Here is a 19,157-nt window from a genome sequence, read left to right as displayed (position 1 = left end):
CGGTGGGGAGCCTGCTTCTCCCTCTCCCTCCACCTGCTGTTCCCCCTGCTTGTGGTCTCTCTACATATAATAAATAAAATATTTTAAATAGAAGACTAAAAAAAAAAATAAATAAATAAATAAATAAATAAATAAATAAATAAACAAACAAATAAATAAAAAAAACCCAGTGTTGTGCCTAATACATGGTCACAGCTCAGGAAGTGACAGCTCCAGTGTGACGATGGTAGGGATCACACTTTTTCAGGGGTCGTTAGGACATCTGTCACCCCAATAGGCTGGGGAACCCTTAGGGAGCAGGGTCACGGTTAAGTCCACTGCTGTATCCCCAGAGCCATGGCTAGCTCAAGGTTAACCTCCAGTACGAGGTGTTAAACGTCAGCATTATCAGAGGAATACTTAAAATAAGACTCGTTGGCCTTTGGTAAGGGTTTGCAGTGTGCCAGGCGCTGTTCCAAGCAATGTACCAGGATTATTCCAGTCTTACACCAACCCTGGATGGTAAGGGTCATCCCCATTTCACAGGTGAGGAACCTGAAGCTCACTGGGGGAGGACGATCCGCCTGCGGTCACAATGCAAGGACTGAGACGGAGGCAGTGTTTGGGCCCAGTCAGTGTGCCCCAGAGTTCTGGAGCAACTCCGCCCCTGATTGCTGAGCACGCTCTATGCTGGATCACAATTCCCTGCTCCCAGCAACTGGAACTGGACTCGTTTACTTACTTAGCCTCTGAACCCCGCACAGATCCTGGCACATAGTTGGCTCCTCAACCAACGTCTCTCAGATAAGTGAGAGGAGAGGCGAGGAGAGGGGGAAGGAGCAAGTCCAGAACCGAGGGGATGGCAGAGAGCCAAGGGCTGCATGCCAGCACCAGGTGCGCACACCCCTTCGGGGCCCTTGCCACCCCTACCAGCCCAGTTTCCAGCCACGTTTGAAAGGATGTTCCCTTGAGGACAGACTGAAGATCAGAGGAACTGAGCCAGGTCTCAGCCACTCCCCCTCCGAGGCAGCCTGTGCCCACCCAGGACGCCTGGCCTGAGTCCTCGGGGACACAGGGCTTCGTGGTGAGTGACCAGCATTTGGGAGAAGGGGAAGCAGCGGTAGACTGCACCAACTGTGCCTCAGGGAGCTAGCCTTGGGGGCTGCGGAGCTCCCCACACCTCCTCCCAGCTTCACGTGAAGGGCCTTGCTCAACATGCATGACCACCCTGATGGAGGCCAGTCTGTCCTGGGAGGGAGTGGAGGGCTTCTATCCCTTGCTGTCGGCTCAGCACCCCAGGGTGGAGGTGGGCCTGCCGTCTGACCTCAGAGCAGGGTCATGGGGACCGTGACCAACTGGGTCGTGGCCCAGACCTGTTTCTTCAAGCCCACTTGGTACTGGAGAGGGAGAGGGAAGTTTTGATTTACATAAACCCCATTCAGAGTCTGGACAGCTATTTTGACTGCTTCACTGGAATATTCTTGAATTCTGAGTTTCTTTTTCTCATTATGGCTCGAAAATTAAAATCTCTCTGCCTTGGGCAAGTGAAGGCCAAGTGAGGGATGGCTGCCGCCACTGTACATTTCTTATTTAAGTCAATTTGGAGATGCCACTGCTTTCCCTCGGGGCAGGCGACCGAGACGAGGTCAGGACTGCTCTCCTGTCACCACCTCAACCCCAAGGTCCAGAGAGGAACTCCAGACCTAACCTGAGCCAGCAGGAGGGACGTCCTAGCCAATGGGGTCTCTCACAGCTGGTGCAGGACAGAGGGCTAATGGACAAAGGCTTTGGATTTGCAACTAAAAACCAAGAAGGAGGCTGTACTGTTGAGGGAGGAGAAATCTGACAGGTCTGGGATCAAATTCCAGCTCTACCCTGGGCTGTGAAACCTCGGGCAACCTCTGGAATCCCAAGTGCCCTCCTTTGCTTTCCAGGAGCTGATTATCCCACAGCGATGTTGTAGAATTTGATGAAATAAGGTACTTAAGACGCTAACAAGGCCTTTGGCATGTAACTCAGGAAACGGCTGCTGCTGTTGTTGTTGTTGTTATTATTATTATTAGGATCTGTGTGATTGTTGTTGATAGACTTAGAAATGAGGCCTGGAGACAGGCTTCCTTCCTGTAGAGACACTCACCCACAGCAGGCTGAGGGGAGAAGCACCCTGTGGTCTTGTAAACCTCAGCCCTACCCTCTGGTGCCACGTTGGGGACTCAGAGACCCAAAGGTTTCTGTGGCCTTGCAGCAGCTCACCTTACAGCAGGAACAAACTGCATCTTGGGAGCTTAGAGTCACAGGAACTGGGCAACCCGGTCCTTGTCACTGTTGGATAAAGGGGCCCCTGTTCTGATCTCGTCAGTGACAAGTGATGACGTTCGGGCTGCCACTGAGCACGAGGGTGAGGCTAGAAGGAACAGTTGTGGGACAAATGCCAAGGCTTTAGGGAAAAGCCACAGTCCCAAAAGAGACACCAGAGCTGCCCCAGTGGGGACTGCCTTCCGCTCTGTGCCACTGACTCCCTGTGACCAGCCTCTCTTGTTCCCAGTGTCTCCAGCCTCGACTCCGATGAGGAGGGTGGGACCAGGCTGAGGCCTCAGTGGGGAGGTGGGTGATAGCAGATACTGGGATCCCCTCCTGGGGAAGGTGGTTTGAGGCTGGCGCCACCCCTACACCACTAGGTCTGGGTACCTGAATACTGCTGGAGGGGAGGGCCAGGGATCCAAATGGCCCTAAGGTCCTGAGCAGGTAGCTGTACCTCGGCCCATCCCCCATCCCCAATCCCAGTTCCCTGTTTCCCCTTTCTTTTCTGGCCTTCCCCTCTCCGTGCCCCTCCTCTGGCCCTTCCTCTTTCTCCCCTCCTTCACCACAGGCTGGCTCTGCAAGTCTTCCCGTTCTGCTCCCTCTCCCTCAGACTGCCTCTCCCACAAACAAGGGTTCCTGCCTTCTATGATGGGGCTTCAAGGACAGATAAGCCCAGGGTGGGGGTGCTCAGGGTCCCCTGGGCACCGGGGAGTAGAGGCTGGCCTGCGTGGAAGAAGCATGAACCGCTCACCGGAGCATAAAGAGTGCAGACAGATGCACCTCGGCATTGATTGGGCCCTGGTGACTCACCGCTGGGGAGGAGGGAGCAGGGGTGACGTCATGGCTGGAGCTGCTGGTGACACAGGCAGCTGATCCCCACCCCTGCCCTAAGACCTTTTCTTGACTCGCTAGCTTCTTCTTGCCTCCCCATCACAGGCCCGCTGGGGAAGCAGGTTGCACCCTCACCACATTTAGAACCACGCGTTTAATGCATTTAGCATGCGGTTTTCTTAGACGGAGGTCTTCTTCCCACACCCTCACCTCTACTTCCTCTGCTTGCCTTAGTAGAGATACTAGTGTGCCATAAGTATTCACTGTCTGACACATGTGTACACAGCTTACGTGCATGTGTGTGCACATATGCACATGCGCGCACACTCCCACCTGCCATCTGCTTCTGCCAGTGGGGGGACTGAGCTGAGGCATTCTAGGAGCTGATTCTCTCTGCCGGTGACCCGAAGAACTCCGATGTGGTTTTATCTCCGGCACCTAAACACCACGTGCTTCTTGACTTCAAAATCGAACCAAAGTAAGCCTAGCATGTGTGGCTCCCGGAATATGTGCATCTTCAACATCATAATTGCAGGGAAGTTGGGGGTGGATGAAGTTGGCAGGGAACAGGAATATGTGGAGGAAGATGGTCTGAGTAGGGCCAAAGACTGTAGACCCTGACTCCAAGGCGAGGGTTGTCATCACCCCCCTCTCCAACCCGCTCCTACACTGAATATATCTTTCCTCCTCCATCCTGGGAAAAAACAAAATTGAATCTCACTTGTTACCTAAGTCCCAAAAATCTAGCTAATCTGAGGCAGAGGAAGCTGTCCATGGAAGAATGTGAATATTAATATGATACAAATCACATGCAAATATATTGAAAGCAAAAAAAAAAAATAGCTTGCAGGTCTTGCAAAAGAACAATTAGCCCTAGGGATCCCTGGGTGGCTCAGTGGTTTGTCACCTGCCTTTGGCCCAGGGTGTGACCCTGGAGACCTGGGACGGAGTCCCACGTTGGGCTCCCTGAGTGGAGCCTGCTTCTCCCTCTGCCTGTGTCTCTGCCTCTCTCCCTCTCTGTCTCTCATGAATAAATAAACACAATCTTTAAAAAACAAAAACAAAAACAATTAGCCCAAAGTAGAGGCAGAAGAGGATCTACAGCTCATGTAATGTAAGGACTTTCGGGGTCTGGATGGAGATAGAGCCCACCACAGTCCTCCGGATTTGTAACATGTGGAAGTGGTTTGTTTGAGCCACGAGCAACCAAATGACAAGTATTTGTCAAACTGCCCCCCTGACACGGTGGCAGAGGTGGATTTTCCATGAAGCTAATGAAGTTTAAGCTCCTATTTGCACAGGCTTCTCCCAAAGCCTGCATTTAATTTCATGTTCATAATTTTGTATTATTTTTCTGAAAGAGGGCATTCCCAAATTGTATAAGCCTTGGGACTCAAAAATCTGGTCCATCTCTGCCATGAAGAGCCTAGACTCTGTTCTTAGTTGAATTTACAGCCTCCTTTGAAGCCTCCTCTATTAGAGATGCCAGTCTGTCCACGTGACCTTGTGTGCCCCTTCCTCTGGGTATGAGAGGACCAGATGACCTCCCAGGACCACTCAGGGTTCCAGGACTCCACAGGCTGGTGGAGGAGGAGGATAAAGGTGGCTGCTTGTTATTAAAGGGAATGTGGCCCTCCTGCCTGAGAAATCTCAGGGAGCAAGTACCTGATAATAAATAATAATACCTTACATTTATAAAGCCTTTGAGAGTTTCTAAAGAGAATCTGTCTTTGGATCTTCACAACAACCTTGAGGCAAGGAGGAGACGTGTTATGGAGATTTGTTGCAGACAAGGAAACTGAGGTTCAGGGAGGTGAAGCTACAAACAAGAGCTTAGATTCACAACACTATTGTACCAGCAAGCTGCTATTATCCTGTTCATTTAATCCATACCACAACCCTCAGAGCCAGGCAGTAGTCTCATCCTTGTTTTAGAAATGGGGGAAATGCACAGGAAGGTTAAAAATGTTTCCTTAGCGAGACTAACGAGTAAGTAGCAGAGGCAAGATTCAAATGCAGGCAGTCTGCCTGCAGAGTTCATGATCTCAATCACTTGGCTGCTTAGGATAATGCGTGCACGGTCCTGTACCAGAATTCAAATCTCTATGTTCGACCTCAGAGCCTGTTCTCAGCACCATCAGGCACTACCACCTCCCTAACGAACCAGGAAACACCAGCCATCTGTGGCCAGGGGCCTGGGCCTGGAGAGAGACAAGGGGACTGGTGGGAAGTCCAGGTGATTGGGCCAGGGACCAGGATCTAGTCAGGGAAGGAAGGATGAGTACCAGAGTTATTCCGGGCTCATAGCTCAGGGTGAGAGATATGCCAAAAATCTCCAACCTCAGAAGAGCCTGGAGAAGCTTCTTCCCTCTTGGGCCCTCAAGAACCCAAAACTTTTGGCCATCTCTCCCTACCTGACAAGTGAGATCAAGATTATGGCCAGAGTGTGTGCGCGTGCGCGTGCGCGCGCACGCAGGGAGATCACCATAGCAACAAAGCAAAGGATGATGGATTAGGGGTAATGGTGAGTTAGGAGTCAGCTGCAGAAATCCAAAAGAGAAGTGAGGAGGTCCCAAACGAACTAAGGTAGTTACTGTGGTGTGCAGAAGAGAGATGCTGCAGGAGCAAACCAATGAAGGGTGGGCAGGGATATCTTCTCCAAATGACACAGCCCACATTCGGGCCCCAGTGGAAGAGGAGGGATAAAGAATGTAGGAGCTGTATGGGGGGGGGGGCAATAAACCATGAGGCATGTAGCAGGAGTAGCCCCTGGAAGCTGCCAGAGGTAGCATCCCATCTTCCTGCTCTGAGTCCCCCCAGGCTGTGTGTGTGCGCATGTGTTGAGAAGTGTCAGTCCAGGGCTCTGGGGCCACATCACAGGGAGGTGAGCTATGGGAGCATCAGGGAAGCGTGATTTAGAGGCTCATTCCCACTGCCCTTCACTGTGCTGCAAGGACAGTTCAATGTAATATATAATTACCGCTGCCCAACGCGGCTGCACTGTGCACAGAGCTCCCCACCTGCTCCCAATCCCTCCTGCCTGCCTGCGGACTATAAATCAGTTTTCAATCCTGAGTGCTACCTACCTGTAAATGTTCAAGCACAGGATCCTGGCCTCATATTCCTACATCCCTGGGAGGGTGACTCAGGCTCTCTGCTGTCCCCTCCTCCAGTTATCATTCCAACATCCATCGTATCCCCTAACTGACAGTAGGAGGGTAACTGGGAGAACTAGAACTGGCTCTGGGGTCTCTGAGGCCCTGGCTTGGGGAATGGAGGTGGGCAGCTGTGTCTTGATTCAGCCAGGCTCCATCTGGACAAGGCCCTACCCTGTGCAGTTCTGTGAACATGCCGTGGAGCAACTGGGCCCAAAGGCATTGAAGCTGACCCCTCCTCCCTGGATGATGATTTTCTTCCTGTCCTGCGGGATGTGCCCGGAGGCAGGTGGGCCCCTTCCCTGGACAGTCTCAAAAACACAGTGCCCAGGGCCGCATGCGTGGTTCAGTTGGTTAAGCGTCCAACTCTTGATTTCAGCTCAGGTTGTGATCTTAGGGTCATGAGATAGGCCTCTCAGTACAGAGGCCACTTAAGATCCTCTCCCTCTGCCCCTCCCCCTGCTCTCTCTTCTGTTTTAAATAAATAAAATCTTAAAAAAACGAGATTCTCTCCCTCTCTCTGCCCCCTCCCCCTGCTTGCACAGTCTTGCTCTCTCTCTAAAAATAAATAAATAGGGCAGCCTGGGTGGCTCAGCGGTTTAGCACCACCTTCAGCCCAGGGCCTCATCCTGGAGACCCGGAATCGAGTCCCACGTCGGGCTCCCTGCATGGAGCCTGCTTCTCCCTCTGCCTATGTCTCTACCTCTCTCTCTGTGTGTCTCTCTCATGAATGAATGAATGAATTAATTAATAAATCTTTTAAAAAATAAAAAAAAATACATTATTTTTTAAAAGAAAACACAGAGCCCATATTATGGGCTGACACAGGGTTGAGGAGGTACCAGCCATGGCCTTGCCCTAAACTGGGATGGGAAATCTCATGGTGTACCTTGGGTGTTACATCAAAGGACCTCAGGGGTGATAAAAGGACAAATCAAGAAAGGACAGAGAGGGATCCCTGGGTGGCGCAGCGGTTTAGCGCCTGCCTTTGGCCCGGGGCGTGATCCTGGAGACCCGGGATCGAATCCCACGTCGGGCTCCCGGTGCATGGAGCCTGCTTCTCCCTCTGCCTATGTCTCTGCTTCTCTCTCTCTCTGTGTGACTATAATAAATAAATAAAAATTTATTAAAAAAAAAAAAAAAAAGAAAGGACAGAGAGATGGGGCATCTGGGGGGCTCAGTCCACTAAACAGCTGCCTTTGGTTCAGGGTGTGATCCCAGGGTCCTGGAACTGATCCTCACATTGGGCTCCCAGCTCAGTGGGGAGGCTGCTTCTCTTTCTCCCTCTCCCCTCCCTCTTCACACGCTTGCTCTCAAATAAATAAATAAAATCTTAAAAAAAAATAGAGGACTTTTTGATTCCTATCTAGCAGGTACCTTGAGGACTCTGATTCTCCCTTTATTTTTTTAAGGATCTTATTTATTCATGAGAGACACAGAGAGAGGCAGAGACACAGGCAGAGGGAGAAGCAGGATCCTTGCAGGGAAGCCCGATGCAGGACTCCAGGATCACTACCTGGCCCGAAGACAGACGCTCAACCACTGAGCCCCCAGGTGTCCCTGATTCTCCCCTTGGAATTTGGAATTTGGGAGGGTCCCTTCTCCCCTTCTCACCCCTCTGCTAGGATGAGGGCCACAGCTTCCTCAGTGGCCTGCCTACAGCCACCACCACCTGTCTCACAGGCTCCTGCTGACTGGAGGTCAAATCATGCCCTTTGTGTCCCTGATGAGGCCTGGATCAGTTTCCCTCCTCCCCAGGAGAATGCTAAGTCCCTTGCTGTGGCTCACAGGACTGGCCCCTGCCCAACCTAGCCGATCTAACCGTTCCTCCTCTCATTGCTGTGTTTCTCCATCAGTCCTGCCACAGGCCCTTTGCTGGCAGCATAGTTCCTACAATCTGAAATGCTTTTCCTGTGGCTTCTGTTCCAGCTGTTCCTATGTCACACACTCCCTGATGGCTTCACCCAAAGTAGGCCCCCTTCCTTTCTCAGCGCCCTAGCTGGTCACTTTATAGTACTAATGACATTTTATATAACTTGTAATTCTATATTCATTGGCTTGTTCCCTCGTTTCCTGTGGGAAATGAGACAGGAATTTCTGTGGGGCAGGGGCCACAGGGTCTTGCTCACATAGAGGCGTTTGGGATGTGCAGCACAGGGTGTGGCACACAGTAGGCACTAATTATATATTCTCTGAATAAACGGCATGTATGGGAGGTGCTGCCAGAGGAAGTCTCAGAGGCCGAAGGTGACTCCATCCAACCCTGTGGCCTCCCGCCTCCAAACAGTCACATCACTTCTTCCCTAGTACAGGTCTGTACCTGTCCTGGAGTGGGACGCCCCCCTCATTCTCCTCCTCGCAGGGCCTTAGGCTGCTTTCCTCTCTTTGGGGAAAGCTCTCAGCCAGGCCCCTCAGGCCGTCCCTAGAGCTGCCCCCAGGGAACAGGGTCCACTGCCCGTGTCCCCCCACCCCAACTCCCCTCTGGGCCCCTGGGGGTTCCAGGCACAGCTCAGCCCCCCCCCCCTCAGGGCCCCCAGGGGTTCCAGGCACAGCTTAGCCCCACAGTGCCCTCAGTGGGGACAGAGGACAGAGGCCTGGCTGGAGGAGAGGTGGAGGCTTGGGATAGGGACGTGGACAGGCTGAGGCTTCTCTTCCACACATTATAACATCCATAAAGTAAATGCAAATTAACTGAAAGCACCTTCTGAATAAGCAGCTTTCTGGAGGAAGTGGCTCTAATCCCTAAATGGCTCTACCGCCCAGAGGAGCTTCCCAGCAGGGAGGGATGGGGATGTGATGCATCAGGACCGGTGCCTTTGGCCTGGGGCTTGGATATTCCGGCCATGCTTCCCACGGCTAACGGGACCTGCAGGTCTCTAACCTTGGCTCCTGCACTCCCTCCCCGCCCCCAGCCAAGTCCTGGGAGCCCAGCTTCTGGGTTTGCAGTGGTGGAGGCTCGGGAAGCCGCGCCTCGGGTCTGGAGGACGAGGGCAGTGTGGGAAGCGAGCAAGTGTGGCCAGTGTGGCTGCAGTAATACAGTCCCCTGGGCCCCTGGTGTAATGGGAACCGCCCCCGAGCCTGTGTGGAAAGGTGTACGCTGTGTGCACCAGTCGGTCTGTGCCCATCAACACACAGCCCCAGGAACCAGCATCACTGCATCTGTGTCTGTGCAACTGCATCCCTCCCTACTCCGTTCCCAACAGTGTCTCCCAGTATTCGCGATCCTTCCCAGGTTGCGGGGGAGGGGCAGCCAGCCTCAGCTGGGGAGTCATACTTTTTCAAGGACTAATGACTTTTATCAGAATGATAAAGAACTGATGACACATGGAGGCCCCTGGACTCTGGAGGGAAGCCAGAGAAGAGCAAGTAGGGACACAGTTGAGATCCGTGGGGGTTGGGGGCCCAAGGACCCAGGAAGCTCATTCCAGCTCTGTTCAGATTGTAAGAGGGTGAGGGGATGGAGACAAAGGAGGCCCAGGAGACGTGAGAAACAGCAGCATTCCCAGCTTGGCCTGCCTGCTCTTCCTGAACCCTCCATTTTTTTTTTCTCTCTCTCTTTCTCCCCCTCCCCCTCCTGAAGCACTCACCCTGATAATGGAGCCATGAAAGGTGAGGCTGGTTATTTCCCTGTCCTGCCTCTGCCTTCCTGCCCCTGCCACCAATCCTGCCCAGAACTGAAGGGAGGCAGCTACTCCTCAGCATCATATGTGTAGAGTCCTGAGTTGGGTAGGTTCCCATAAACAGGCCTGGGAGCACCAAACATTGGAAGGCTGTTCCTTGTCAAGGCTAATTGGCTTCAGGGATCTTTAATAAGGATGTAGGCCCAGGTGAGTTGCCATCTGGGGCAAGGAGCAGAGAGTCCAGAAGCTCGCAGAGCATCTACATTACAGGGACCTGGATTACAGAAGTAGGAACTCTTCTTGATGGTCAGAAAACATAAATGATCCCCCCCCCACCCCCCCGCCTTAAATGTTTCCTAAAGACCTCTGGCAGACCTGAGCTTGCGGCACAAAGACAGTCCTCCCCCTGGAAAGTTCCTGTACCCCACTACCCCTGAGAGCAGCCACGTCTCCCCAGGCTGGAGAGAGAGAGCCCCCTTAGCACAGCCTGGCACACAATAAGTGTTCAGTAGATATTAGCTACTGTGGATATTCACGTCATCTCCTGGTAGGTCAGCCCCGGGGCTGGTCCCTACAGAGGGCTGAGCCTGGAGGACCCGGGCTGTCACGGAGGGTGGAGGGCAGGGGGAGGCAGGCACGGTGCCTTGCTAGAACACCAAGGAGCTGGGACCCTGGCCTCCATGGTGGCCTCTAGTTCCCCTGCCCTGGCTTCCCCGGGTCCTCTGTCTGAGCCCCACAGGGAGGCTTCCCTATGTCCTGGGCAGGCCCAGTGACCTTTCGCTCAAGTCTGCAAATATATTCTTGGCGAGTCTTGGAAATGAAATTGTGCTCAACATTTGTACAGGGCTTTTCTGCGGCCCAGCCCTTTACAGACATTAGCTAATTAAATGGAAGAGGAGCAGAAGGAGGAGGGCTTGGCCTCTGCAGTTGGGACTCTGCCCTTCTGACCTGGGCAGCTCTAGTTTCATTGCTCCCTCCTTCTTTCCCTTTAGGGTTGGACTTACTTTAAAGAGGAAGCAATGCGGGGGGGGGGGGGGGGGGGGGGGGGGGCGGGGGGATGCAACTCCTTGGGGAGCTAGCCACTGAGGCAGCAAGCAAGGGAGGAGTCTGGCAAGACATGGAGCAGGTTAGCGTCTTCCCGAGGTCACTGTGTTCCACTGGCAGGCACATCCAGTGACCAGCTGGGTCTGAGAGCGTGCTTATGCATCTGCCATGGATGGGTCGGCCACCTTCTCCCTGTTTGGAGGAGGGCATAAGGCACCATAACGAGAGCCGGAGTAGCTGTCAAAGATCCTTCCCAGGGGCTAAGGGACATAGGGCATGGACATTTGGCCTGGTCCAGGGGCAGAGTTGGCAATGGAGATTCCCTGGAAGTCACAACACTGGACCCCAGCTCCTAGCCGACGGGGAAGCACATCCACCTGTGTCCCCCCACTGCCCTCCAGGCTCCTCTTGGCCGCAAAGCTGGAGGGGGCCATCCAGGGTCAGGGGAATGCCTTGCAGGGCCTGCCCCCACCTCAGCCCCTGCCTTTGGTAGCAGTGTGTCCGGCCCAGTGAGGGAGCTGCCGGCCAGTGGGCAGGGGGTCAGCTGCCACCTGGGGAGGACAGAAAGGTAGGCAGAGGGGGACAGAGACAGATGGAGACACCGATGCTAGACTGGGACTGAGGGCAGTAGAAGCCAGTTATAGAGGACTAGTCTGAGGGAGGAAGAGATCACGTTTCAGCCCAGGAGTGCGGGAGTGCGGGAGTGCGGGAGTGCGGGAGAGAAGACAGAAGGCTGAAGGAGCCAGGGAGGAAGGAAGGGTCCATGGGTAAAAGCGTGTCAAGAGGAAGGGTTTCTTGGCACAGCCCGGGCAGCCCCATGTAGGAACCGCCCCGCCCGGAAGCCCAAGAGAGCAGCCTGAGGTCTCCAGAAGAGGAGCCCACCCCTCCTAAGACGGCGGCTGCAGGTGTCCACCTCAGATATGAGGGCTCCTTCAGATTCCTGATCCCATCCTGGGGAGCACAAGCTTGAAGACCTGGCCCCTCCTCCAGCCCCAGCCCCAGCTCGGAGCCCTCCCACCCACCCTGATCCCACCTGGGAGTCAGCCATTCTGGAGGCCCCGCCAAGTCTAGCAAAGGAGGGCCTGACTTCCCCTTACCATAATTATCCGTCTCTCATATCCGAAGCAGTGAGCTTCATAAAACCAATTATGATTTTGGGGCCAGGGTACAGGTGTAAGCAGCAGTCCAAGATGGCTGTGGCAACCACAGGAGCGTACCCAAAGGGCAGAGCAGCCAGGCGGCTCCCTCCCTTCAAGCCCCACCCCAAAGGCTACAAAGCTCCTGCAGAGGCTGCAGAAGAGGTTTAGGTTAAACCTAGGGAAGGACCGGCTATCTGGTTGTGGGAAGGGCAGTAAACACTGGGATGGTTTCTTCTCCTCCTCCGTGATGGGCAGCCCAGCAGAACCTGGTTCCCCCTCCACAGCCCTCTCTGGTTCCAGAAAACCTCAGGAGCTTCCCACCAAGTTACCAAGGCAACCGCAGCCCAGCAGGATTCACAGCAACAGTGAAGAGAAACCAGAGAGCAGGGAGGCAGAGGCTTCAAACTAGAGCAAACATCCCCTGCGTCCCTGTTCAAGAAAGTGCTTTCCTGCGGCTCATGAGTTGACACAGCCCAGTCCCAGGTGGGAGACAAGAGAACATTCAGGCCCCCCACTGTCAGGTGGGAAGGGACTAGTCTCTCCCACAGCTCCCCACAACAGCAGGTTTGCCAGGAGCCCACCTCTGAGCCCGGCACACCCCTGCTTTTAAAGGCCAGACCCCTGCACTTTCCATAATGACCCACTTGGGAGACATATGGCTAAGGCATCATGACCTCAAGCTGCTTCAGAATCAGAAGTGAGTGTGGCTCTTGGCTTGGTCACTCTCGCAAACCCTGTGACCTTGGACGAGTCACTTCTCTCTCAATCTCAGTTTCCTTAGCTGAGATTGGGGATAATATAACAGAATTGTCAGGATTTAGAAATATCATACGTAGAATCTGCTTGCACAGAGCCTGGCACTGGATCAGTATTAAAAAAAATGAAAGCTGTTAAAATCTTCTCATTAATATCACTATTTTAATTTTTATTACCATTAAGTGCATGCCTAGCTTACTCATCTGTAAAATAAGGATCACAATTCAATGAGTTGTTTGGAGATCACATAAGGCAAAGCATATGAAATGCTTAGACCAATATTTTACCCATAGAAAGTGCTCAGTGAATAGGAGCTGTTATTTTGATTCCTACATCCCTCTTCCCCCAGGGCCTCAGATTATGTATGGAGGAGCCATTACTGAGCTGGCCCAAACTCTTAGTTCCCCCAGCAGTAGAGACCATGGAAATGAGAAGCTTCTGGAATCCTGGGGTGGGGGGTGGGGGGTGTCATTCCCAATGGCTCTACTGTGGACTCTCAACTTGCTGCTAGACCAGGAATGACTTTGACTTCTGCCCTCTCTCATTTCTGTCTTAGGAGCCTGAGCTTCTGCAAGCAGGCTGATGTCTAGCAAATGGCTGGTATCCTGGAGAAAAGGGGGAAAGGGTCATTTAGGATGGAAGAAGGGGAAAAAGAAAAAAAGGATAGAAGAAGGTTTTGTCCCTATACAGAAGGCCAGATTGCCAGGCTGAGGGAGGGGACACCAGAGAATGGGTGAGAGAGCCACATCCATGGATCCATGGATGGGTGGAGCTACAATGCCTCTTAGAGGCTTCTGTTTCTCTGGTCCACCTGAGGTTTTGTTTCTTTTTCTTTTTATAGTTTTATTTATTTGAGAGAGAGAAAGAGAGCAGCACACAAGCAGGGGGAGCAGCAGAGAGAGAGAGGGAGGAGCAGGCTACCCTCTGAGCAGGAAGCCCCATGTGGGACCCGATCCCAGGACCCTGAGATTATGACCTGAGCTGAAGGCAGACACTTAACGGACTGAGCCACCCAGGGCCCCTGAAGTCTCATGTCTGTGAAGAGTCCTCAGAGATGGCTGAACAACTACACATTGCTCCCAAACCCTCAGCACCTTCCTGCCTGAAAACACCAACAGGCCTCCAGGGGCCAGTAACACTCTGACTTTTGGGACCTGTGAACAGGCCAATTTGTGATGCAGCCTTCATCATAGGGGCCCCTTCCTCACAGGCAAGCCCACTGGTCCAACAGTGTGGCATGCACAGCCAGGTGTCCCAGGGGCCTGCAGGGTGTGTCCCAAGCTGAGGGTTGGCTAACACGGCAGCAGGAAGAACTTAAGGGGAAACCTCAGGAGGCACCCTGGATGGCAGAGCTGGGGGACACAGGGAAAGGGCTACCTACAAACTGCAGAATTTGCACCCCTCAGCTCTACTGCACTGGGGAGCTTGAGCGTGAAAGCCCCAATGAGGGGTGGCTGGGGCTGGGGCCATCAGGACCCCTAGGACACTAAGGAAGGTATAGCAGTTCTCCTGCAACACCCAGCTGTGGCCCCCAATGCTGTGTTTGTCTTTCTCCTCCCCTTCCTCAGAATTCTGGAAGACCTCTTACTTCAATGTTCACAGAAACTCCGAGGCCTTGTGGGATGAGATGGGGCTCCTGCAGAGCCAGACTCTGGGGAGGACCAGTGATGCTGGGTTCTGATGTTAGAAACCAGGTCTGAGTATGACTCAGTCACGTCCTCCCCTGCAATACATTCACAGACTCCAGCCTGTGTCCTCAACTCTGCTGGCAGCAATCTTTGTCTGCAGCCCCAAGATCCTGTCTTCCACACCAGCCATCACGCCCTGGACTCTCCTCTCATTGTTTAGACAGAAAAACACGGAGGTGCTAGAAGCCAACGATCAGGCTTTTCTCTTGGGGTGGCATAACCTAGTACAGGGCTCACCCTCCTTGTACCCATCAATCTGACCGCCCAGGCCCTGGTACTGGAAACCAGGAACTTCTGACCATTGGTGGCTTTGGGATGAGGAGATTTGAAGGATGCATCTGGAAAAAAAGCAGGAGCTGGGCCTTTGGAAGCCGCCCCCTTTCCAGGTTTCCCTGAGGGAAGCTCAAGTTAGGAGTGTGCACACCCCTGCTGGGCAGTCTCTGACTCACCCCCATCTCTGCTTGCCTCCTAGGTAGGTCTGGGAACAGTCATGGAAGATGGATAGATCTGAAGTTGTTTTTGGTTTCTGCCCCATGATGGAGAACCAGGACATGGACAATAGCCACACAGATTAACTGGGAAGTCATTCTGAAGAACATTCAGCTCTCCAAGGACAGCCAAACCAGGGTCAGCTGCTGGGGACTGGTAAGAGGTGGGAGCTATACTGCCCCCAAACTAGGACTCACTGACCGTGGCTGTGGTTCCTGGGTGGAGACCTGCCCTACTAGCTTGTTCTTTCAGCCCAAGGAGTCTCAGACCAGCCGGAAGAGCCTCTTTCTCATCCCTGTCTTTGCCTGCCAGAGAATGACAGCTTTCAGTTCCCAGAGGGACTGCCCAGCTCATCTTCAGATTTGACAGGGGCACAGACAAAATCTGCCCAGTCCTCAAAGTCCAGGCTAGACGGCAGCCAAGTCCTGTCCCCAGGACGGCCCAGGGGCGCCCCCTGCTGCCTGGTTGGACTGCAGCCTGCCAAGGGCTGAGGGAGGGAGGGGTAACGCAGGCCCCAGCTCCTGCCCGCACTGCATGTCGCCCTGTCTACACCCTGCCAACATCTGAGTCACAGCCCGGCAGTGTCCTTAGGGGCCTCTGAGCAGGGGGATTAACAGACAACTGCTGATTGAGGACACGGCCGCATGGGGATCCTGCAGCCTGGCCTCTGGGCACCTGCCCCGAGCTCTGAGGATGCCGTCCAGTTTGCAGGTATCCTGGCTTCAGGAGAAAGTCACATTCTGTAGCAAAATCATTTGGCTCCTCTGGGCCTCAAGACAGATGAGGCTGCACCACACTCAGCGAATCATCTCAGTGAATGTGGTATGGGGGTCCCTGCCAGCCTTGAGGAGCACAGACACAGCCCACTTCTCCCCAGCAACTCCTCCAGGTGCCAGGGGGACCCCTTAAATTCACCATTGAATTTACAGATGACAATAGCTGTTTCCAAAGGGACGTCTGGCTCCTTGTGTGCAGGCTCAGGACAGACTTGAAGATTCCTCAGGCCTCTTGAGCTCCAACATTCCATGAGCCTATAGGATTCTACAGCCCATCTCTAGAGGCTGTCTTCTCCCAACCACACACCACTCCCTACTCCCAGGTCTTCCTCTAATTTGATTTCAACTTCTCTTCCTGCATCCTAAATAGTGGCAGCTAGGTGTGGGGGGGAAGGGACTCTTTCAAGGCTTCCCATATTTAAGATCAGAGATAGAAAGGTAGGGGAGGGCTGCCCGGGTGGCTCAGCGGTTTAGTGCCACCTTTGGCCCAGGGCCTGATCCTGGAGACCTGGGGTCGAGTCCCATGTTGGGCTCCCTGCATGGAGCCTGCTTCTCCCTCTGCCTGTGTCTCTGCCTCTCTCCCTCTCTCTGTGCCTCTCATGAATAAATAAAATAAAATCTTAAAAAAAAAAGGTAGGGGAAAGAGGAAGGACTTGGAGAAATTGGTGGAAGAGAGAGAAGCAAGATTAAGGAGTGGACATGACCAAGTAAGGCTCAGCAAATATTTGAAAGAAACCATCTGATGGGCTGGAGAGGTGGGGAGCAAGCCCCAGCATTCCTCCAGTCATCCTCCCTCCCAACATCTCACGGGTGTGCACATGCAGAATGGAGGTGTGAGCGCATGCACCCCTCATACACACACCCCTAGATTGTGGGGAAGGCCTGGCTGTGTGAGGCTGGAAGGGGCAGCAGTGCTCTCTTGGCCCAGGGAGTTCTGCCCCCACCTGCATAATTATCTTCCCTTCATTGATTGCCTCTACTTTCCTAGCCTCCAAGCCTTGCAGTACTAGGTCTTTGTGCTTTCAAAACACCTCCTGGAAGTGCTGAGCTGCTTAAATGGGGGAGGGGGGCATAGGGGGGTAATAAGGGAAGAGAACTAGTTGTGTTCCCCCCAGAGCTTTACCCCATCAATCAGTCTTCCTTTACTTCTCCTTCACCCCACCTCTTTCATCACTGCCAACAATAGCTGCAGACACAGCCCTCCTGGTCCTGAGCAGTGGGGCTGTAAGGGTTCACCTACTTCCCAGGGCAGGACACAGCGGGAGCTGAGGGGTCTGGGCAGCAGCATTTTCAGCAATGCCCATACCCTCTGCCTCCCTTTCCCCCAGAATTACAGAACAAAAGGGAAAGAAAGCCCTCCCAGTAAAGCCCTACAGGCACTTGGCACTTCGCAGTCACCCCAGCTTCCCCAAGTCCCTACCCAGGCTGCCACCAACCCTGTCCTTCCAAGGTAGCCTTTATTCCCCAGACCTTGGAAAGTCACTCCAGTCTATTTCACCCTGAAAGACAGATCTGCTCCTGGAATGCAGGAAGACATGATGAATTCGCCCACACACAGCAACCTACTTTCATTAACTCTTATGTCCAAATAATTTCCTTAAATCACCAAGGATGAGGCTGGGGGAGGGGAAGGCAAGTCTGTGACATCAATCTCCAGTGGGGATTCCTCCTTCAAACCCAACCAGAGCCAAGCAGGAGAGCAGTTTTGTGCGTGTTCACGCACACACCCCACACTCTCTGGCCTTCCAGGGCAAAGCAATGGAAATGAGACCTTACCTCCCCTCCCTACCCCCAGCCCCCCCCCAGTGGCTCCTCTGACCTCAGTGCTTCACACTCACCCTCAACCTTGGGCCCTTGGAAAAACAACACAGGCTCACAGTAACCTTTCCTAGAAATGTCAGGCCTCTGGCTGCTCCTGGGCAGGATGGGGCTGCCTCCTGGGAGCATCCTGACCCTTCAGGGAAACCAGACAGCATCTGCTGTGTGACTGGCATCCTAGAGGGCCCAAAGGGTCAGGGCATGAAAAGGATAACTAAGATCTGTACTGCAGTTCCCGGTTTACTCATTCCTTCTCTAATTACCTACCTAATGCCCTTATCTTACAGATGAGGAAGCGGAGACCCAGAGGGGTCAATCTGCCAATGCTAGCAGCTAGGAAAGGAACAGATCTGAGTCAAGCATAAGTATTCCACCTCTTCGGCCTGCTTCTGGCAGATTACGTCCTGGTAGAGAAGGGGGCCCAGAAGGAGGTAACATTTCAGTTGCTAAGTATGCCTGTCTACCCTTGGCCCTAGAACACAGGATCGTCAGCCCAGACCTAGTTCTAGCCTCTGCCCTGCTTATACCCTCTGCCTGTAAGCCAGCCTCCACCTGGGAGGTTCATATCTTGGGCATGGGTCGAGTAGGGCCTCAAAGGCAGAGGGAATGCTGTCATTTCTCCAGGGCCTGGGAGCAGGAAAGAGGATGAGAGTTGGGCAGATGGGCCTGGAGAGGCCATGTGGAGGGGCTGGGCTATGGGGAAAGAATGTGGACATGTGGCCTGATGGAAACATGGCTCTGCCCAGTTGGTTACTGGAGCACTTTCCCTTCATCCATTGTCCCCATTGCTCCCCAAATTGCCTGCTTCCGATGTGATTCTTTCCAAATGGGCTCCCCTCTCCCCAAACGAAGGGACTGACATGTGGAGGGATGTTGTGGACTGATTACTAACATCATAGTCTCCTTCCAGCAGCAGCAGGCTGGGGACCTGGCAGCCCAGATCATAACAGGAGCAGCTTGTGGTGTTCTGTTCCAGCAGATTGGAGAGAGTTTCCCATGCCTCAGACCTGAGGCTGAGGAGCCAGGATGAGAAACGCAAGAAAGAGAAGGCCCCCAAGCTCTTGGCCAATCAGCTGCACAGAATATAGGTACCTATATGAGCTCTCCCTGCCTGGAAGGAATAAAGTCAGCATTATCTAGCCCTGGGATTCTTTTTTTTTTTTTTTAATTTATTTTTTTTTGGTGTTCAATTTACCAACATACAGAATAAACCCCAGTGCCCGTCACCCATTCACTCCCACCCCCCGCCCTCCTCCCCCTCTACCACCCCTAGTTCGTTTCCCAGAGTTAGCAGTCTTTACGTTCTGTCTCCCTTTCTGATATTTCCCACACATTTCTTCTCCCTTCCCTTATATTCCCTTTCACTATTATTTATATTCCCCAAATGAATGAGAACATATAATGTTTGTCCTTCTTCGATTGACTTACTTCACTCAGCTAGCCCTGGGATTCTGATGGCTCTTAGGGTTCACTCAATGTTGGGATTCCCATTAAAGATGTTCAATCTGTCCCAGCCCCTGAAGTTCCAAGAAATGAGGAGAGGGTAAGCATGAACCAGTCA

General features: G+C 53.2%; 1 long non-coding RNA gene across 2 annotated transcripts; it reads left to right on the top strand.

Annotated features, from left to right (window-relative positions):
• Positions 1-423: 423 nt before the first annotated feature.
• Positions 424-18,735, top strand: LOC140641417 (uncharacterized). 2 transcript variants are annotated; one of them, XR_012037922.1, is made up of 4 exons: positions 424-1,063; positions 14,986-15,158; positions 17,884-18,027; positions 18,510-18,735. It is a non-coding gene; the product is annotated as an uncharacterized lncRNA (long non-coding RNA). The 2 variants fall into 2 exon arrangements; XR_012037921.1 differs by having other exon boundaries at positions 18,507-18,735.
• Positions 18,736-19,157: the final 422 nt, after the last annotated feature.

Source organism: Canis lupus, chromosome 10 (genome assembly GCF_048164855.1).
Source record: "Canis lupus baileyi chromosome 10, mCanLup2.hap1, whole genome shotgun sequence".
Classification (NCBI taxonomy): domain Eukaryota; kingdom Metazoa; phylum Chordata; class Mammalia; order Carnivora; family Canidae; genus Canis; species Canis lupus.
The sequence above is the reverse complement of the archived record's forward strand: the minus strand, read 5'-3'. Positions and strand labels throughout refer to the sequence as shown.